This window comes from Meleagris gallopavo, chromosome 2 (genome assembly GCF_000146605.3).
Source record: "Meleagris gallopavo isolate NT-WF06-2002-E0010 breed Aviagen turkey brand Nicholas breeding stock chromosome 2, Turkey_5.1, whole genome shotgun sequence".
In the NCBI taxonomy this organism is placed as follows: Eukaryota; Metazoa; Chordata; class Aves; order Galliformes; family Phasianidae; genus Meleagris; species Meleagris gallopavo.
The window spans coordinates 98,983,127-98,989,273 of record NC_015012.2 but is presented as its reverse complement, the minus strand read 5'-3'; positions in this window follow the sequence as shown (position 1 = coordinate 98,989,273).

The following is a 6,147-nucleotide window of genomic DNA, read 5'->3' as shown; positions in this document are numbered from 1 at the left end:
CTTTGCTTATTGTTTCTTAGTTGGTTTTCAGGATGCTGTTGTTTTTTATTTCTATGTGTTCTTGTGCACACTATAATCTATTTTATATAAAAATGTGTTAAAGGACATAATTATGTTATATAGTAATGTACTTAATATTTTTAATAAAAAAATAAATAAACCTATATGTGTATATGTGGTATTTCTTTTATATGAGAATTATGTTTGTCAGTTTGCAAGATACTTTATGTAAAAGAAAAGCCCATGATTTCTAACAGGTCAGAGTTTGATAGCTGACCATGTTTAGGACTGACCTAGCAGAAGAGAGAAGCCATCTCATTTTGCAGCTGTTAAGCATGAAACTAAAGAAAAAGCTTTGTGTTTGTAAAGATTTTTGTCCCTATGGCTTTTATTGAACACAAATGTCTGATGCATATTCTTGAAAAGAGAACATTGAATTCTTCCTGGATTTATGAACCCTAAAGTCCTCGCTCATTTCCTTTTTCCTCCCTCATAATTTCCTTCTTTTTTTTTTCTCTCCCCTAAGGCTGTGAAAATAATTTAAAAGGCAGATTTTGATCAAAATGATTAAATCATCTCTATTCATGTCACGAGTATTACCGAAATTCCATTTCTCTCTCAAAGTAGCAACATCTGAATATATGAGAATAGTTTTTAAAGAATAATAGCTGAATTTAAAAGCAAAATGCATATTAAATCAATACAGTCTTACAGTTATTTTAGCAAGCAGTATTGAAAGCATTTACCATTTGCTAGAATGACTCATTAGTTGACCTTCAGCTATACCAAATCACTACATATTTTAAAATACATAGTGATAAGTAATGAGGAACAGCCTATCTACCTGTATGCTATGCCTGTGTCCTGGGGCTTGCTGAAGACACATGCATTGCTCTTGCAATTTACAGCAGTGTCAGGAAAGCCCACGATCACAGGAAAACGTACTCTCATCTAGCTCAGTCAACAGGGTGGGCAGGACCTGTCATCTTTTTCATTTTTTTTCTGTATTTTGCTGTCTAAAACATTAACAACTGAAAGTATGCACCTGGATCTACAGCATTTTATACTTAGTCTCTCTTTTTTTGTACTGTTCAGATCGGGACAACTTTAAAAGCTATGAAAGTTGCTATCTATTCCCCTTACAATTAACTTAGATAAAACATTTTAAGTTTACAGGTAATGCTCAAGATACCTAAGTGTTGTTATTGATCATTCCAAATTCATAAAGTTACTGTTAGTGATGCTTCTGCAGGGAAAAAGATTTGCACTTTGATTAGAAGCAATGTAGAGCATTTCATGATTATAAAATGCATTTTCCTCAAATAATAACAAATATCCTTACCTTTGTAATTGCACTGTGTTTCAGCCTTGTCAACACTGTTAACATAATTCATCTTTTAGTCATCATTCTATATATAGCAGATGAAAAGCCATAATCAACTACTAGCGATTCCACATTAAATACATGAAAAGAGAGTTTTAAAATGCCCAGTTACACAAGATGTGTTGTAAAAAGTGAGGCTACAGTGCATTAAATCATCACAATTACAGATGTGCTGATACATCAGATCCCCTCATCTAGATGTATGCATGCCTCATATTAGATGTCTCCAGCCTAGAACCAAAGAAACATAAAACATTAAGCTTCCAAAACAGAAGGCTCATACAGCTGTGTATTATAGAAGCATCCTCAGTTTTGTGTGATTGCAGGAATTATATTTTGGGATGAGAATTGAAGCTTAGGGCAGATTTTTCTGAAGTTTAGAAGCTCACTTTTTTCCAATATTTTGTAAACAGGGATCAACTTCTACCCACAGTATTGATATTAACAGCCACAACATCTGAAGACTTTACAAAATTAACTGGTAACACATAAGTGCTCAGTGACACACTTCAGCTACTTCACATTAGTTCTGTGTGACTGCCAAAAAGAACATCTGAGAATCAAATTTGGATGCCTGATCAAACAAGTGTGTTCTGTGACCATGTTTAATGTCCAAAATACTATTTATTAGATTGGTATGGAGAGTGGTTGATAATAATAAATAATAATAAAAATAATGTATCTATAAATTACAGTGTACTGATTCCCTTACAGTGTAAGCAATACATCTGATTTATTAATATTTAAATCTTGCTTCATGCTTGGCAAATATGTCATAATCACACTAAATTAAAGAATTCAGAAGTTATGTACATGTCACATCTGGTATTTAGGACCAGAGGAACCCGTGTATGGAGAAGAATTTTAGAGTCGTGGATTGCAGATAATTGGGAACAGATTTTTGTCTAAGAAAAATGACAAATTGTCAATTGTGATCCCATTGAAAGAAATGTTTCCAGTGTCCAAATCAGACATTTTAAATAAAGGACCCTCTCTTTAATGAAAGCACCCTCTGAAACATTTACTACTGAGTAATTCCAGTCAATTGTTCTCGAAGTCAGAACCTTCTGTCAATAGAACAAAACATAGCACTATGCTGTTCTGTATGATGAAGAATCAATGTACCCTCTCTTTTCAGAGCAAGTTCAAACATTAATAATCAAGAAAAAGGTGAAGAATTCATTCAAAAATCTTTAATAGGTTTAAAGAGAGATGGGCATTCAACCTGCATATTGAGCATTGAGTTTGTGAGGCCAGTCGCTTATTATTTCATGAATATTTGGGTTTGATCACTTTTCATTAGTAGCACACTTGAAAATAAGAGTAAATGTATTCTTCCTGTAAATTTCATGGATATGTCACATTTTAAATAACAATCTGCAATACAAATCTAATTTAAAAATTGTAGTAAAAATGGCCATACTGGACATATGTATATCTCCATATGTGTGTATGTGTATATATGTATGTGAATAGGTATATGCACGTGCACATGTACACTGTCTTGTTTCCAGCAGTGTCCAATAGCAGGTGCTTAGGGGAAGTGTATAAGAACACATTTACTACTATCTAGTTTCTGACAATCAACATTTTGCTGTTTTTTGAATCTTGGTTTACAATCAAGGGATCGTGTCTAATAGGTCATGGATATATTTTTCCTGAATTTTGTTATGATTTGTTTTGAAAATACTTACACCTTTGAGCCTCATGGCTATACGTTGTAGGGAGTTCCACATTTTACTTTTATATGGAAAGTGCTATATTTTGTTTGTGCTGTGCTTTCAGAATATTAATTTTAGTGATATGCCCCAGTTCTTGTCCTGCAAGGAATTTCTTATTGCCTAGTTGACATCCAAAAAAGAACTGGAAAAAGGAGTGCACAGCAAGGTGAGAAGGTTCAATGATGACATAGACTTGTATAGTGTAGTAGAAATGAGAACCACATGTGAAGAACTATAGAAGGACCTTGTGAGATGAAATAATAATCTGGCACTTAAAATTCAGTTTGGAGTAATGTAAACTGCTGCAGCTCCAAATTTAAATTTATGGGCTTTGAAATGACCATTATTGCACAGAAGCCAGCTCTTCAAGTTATGATGGATGGTTCAATGAACGTGTCAGCATTCAGTAGCCAAAAAAAACCCAAACCACTCCCAAATCAACCAGTCAAAAGAAAAACAAAAAAAAGAAAAAAAGAAAAAGCAGTACACAAAGCTGAATTTTAAAATTGATAGGAAAGGAATAAAAAAACAGACTGGATAGTAGAAAATATTAGTATGCCACTGCCTACATATATGCCTGCCTTTAACTTGTTGCTGTACACTTCTAGCCCCCATCTTATGTGGTATGTAGATATAGTAGAAATGAAAATGGATCAGAGGAAGACTAAGAATAAACAAAAGTACAAAACTGCCTCTGTACTGGAATCAGCCAGATTGATCTTCGATCTGAGAAGTAAATCCTCGAGCAGGATATGACAGTTTTGAAAATCTTGAATAAATAGCATGGGAGAGGTATATAGGGATTGAGTGTTCACTCTCTTTCAACTCAAGAAAGGGAGGCATCAAAGCATGGCACAGTTTTCAAATAAACAGTAAGGGCTTGTTCTCAAAATAATAACGCTTAAGCTGTGAGATTCTTTGTTTCTGCTTTTTGTAGCTGATAAAAATTGATGTGTATTTAAAGGGAGAATGGAGAAAAATGTACTTAATATAGAAAGGAAATCCCAAATATGTAGACAAGGAGTGAAGTAGAAATATGAAGACTGTGAAAATTCTTAGTGAATGTGTATATTTCATCCCATTCTTACTGTCTCTGCAAGTGTCTGAGCTCGTGGTTGCTATCAGATGGAATGCTACGCTGGACTGACCTGAGTATGAAGCAACATGGCCCTTCTAAATTTCTATGGATCATGATTTCCTTTTATGAGTTTTATAATTTAATCACTTTATAGACTTGTATCTTTTTCCCTTTTAATCATTCTCCTTCTTCAGTTAAAAGTTCCAGTTCCACTACATGTATGTATTTCCTCATCTGGAAGCTGTTTAACATTACTGATCATCACTGTTACTTTTTCAACGTTCTACACTCCCAGTGTATCTTTTTTTGTTTTCAGATGGGATGACCTGAGTAGGATTCTCTATTGTATCTTTGGACATACCATGCATTACAGAAATGCATGATAATGTTTTTCCCAATAAATTATTTTTTCTTTTTCCATGTTCTTTTTTCTGACTGTTAATGATGAATTACTGTTTTCAGAGACTGTCTGCAAATTCTTCCAGATCTTATTTTGTTTTGTTTTGTTTTCCTGAATAGTAACAGCAAGTAAATGTATTCCAAGTGTATGTTTATAGTTATTTTTTTCTACATATTAGTTCTCATTTATCAATAATAAAATCTTTCTACATTTTTATCATGTAGTCACTTAGGATGATTCTGGCATTTTTCACAATCAGCTATAGCTATGACTACCTCCAATAACCGTGATCTGTTTCACATAATTTTCCAAATCATTTATAAATATGTTGAAATAGTTCTCAGCACAGGCTGTTCAGAAATAGAGGGAAAACAAATATAGGTCATGTCAGGCCCATCGAGAGGTTTGATGGCCTTAGGCAGGGACTAAATACATAATACTCAAGGTGCACTTCAGTTTTTCATTTTTCACATCAATTTTGCACTTTAATTTTGCATACTTAGCAATACAATCTTGAAAATCTTAAGAAGCTGGATGGGAAGTCACTGAGCAGCACTTCAGAATCTTTCTAATTCCCCTGATGAGAGAGCATTCTGCTTCCTAAATGTCCCCAAACTATCAAGACATGATACATCATGTGCTTGGATAAATAGCTTTATGTGAGAGTTCAGGAACCAAAATGAGTAATCTGCACTTCTTTTATTGCCTTAAAACAGTCTAACCCTTATTTGAGTTGCATTTAGCTTATGCAGGAGATGCAATCAATATAGGGACAACTTCTCAGTTGCCCCAAGGATATTTGACGCGTTGATTATATGCAGAATGTTATGTGAGTGCAGCTTGCCCTTAGTTTGGACATTGTGGACTTCCCAAGGTAAACTAGGCTTTCTGTGATACTTTATCATCTCCTAAGTGGCTCCACTTGTCTAGGAAGCTGTCTGAGCAGATACACCCTGCAGCTTGTGCAGCGTCTACACTGCAGAGGGGGATGCTCTGCTTGTAGTTCACCAGGCTCATTTCCAAGGACATAAAAATCTACTGGTAAGTAGCTATGACTAAGTCTTCATTTTATCGTGACTCTGACAAATAACTTCTTAACTATAAACAGAGTTCTAGAGGAAAGCAGAAATATAGATATTTGGTGTCTTCACTATGTGTTTTGTTGAAGAGTTGTTTGTTTAAACATAAGCTGTTATTCTTAGCTAGCTTTTTATCAGAAATAGATACTATTCTAAGACTAAATGAATCACTGCATGTTACTCATACTTATGCTCATGGTTTAGTTAGTCTGCACGTGATAAGCAGACAGATTAAAAGAAGACAACAACACTGAAAAAGGGAAAGAGGATTGCTTAAAATGTAGTGCTGTGACTAGTTTTTGTATCAAGCACTCTAGAAGCAAAAGGGAATCTCTACTCTTAGAAGTATTCAGAGCTTAACTGGGAAAGTCCTGCACAGCTTGATCAAAGATTGAAGCTATGCACAACCCGAAGCATAGCTCTGCTCTGAGCAGATTTGTCCAGATGATCTCCAGCCTATTTTCTTTTTTTTTTCTTTTTTTTTT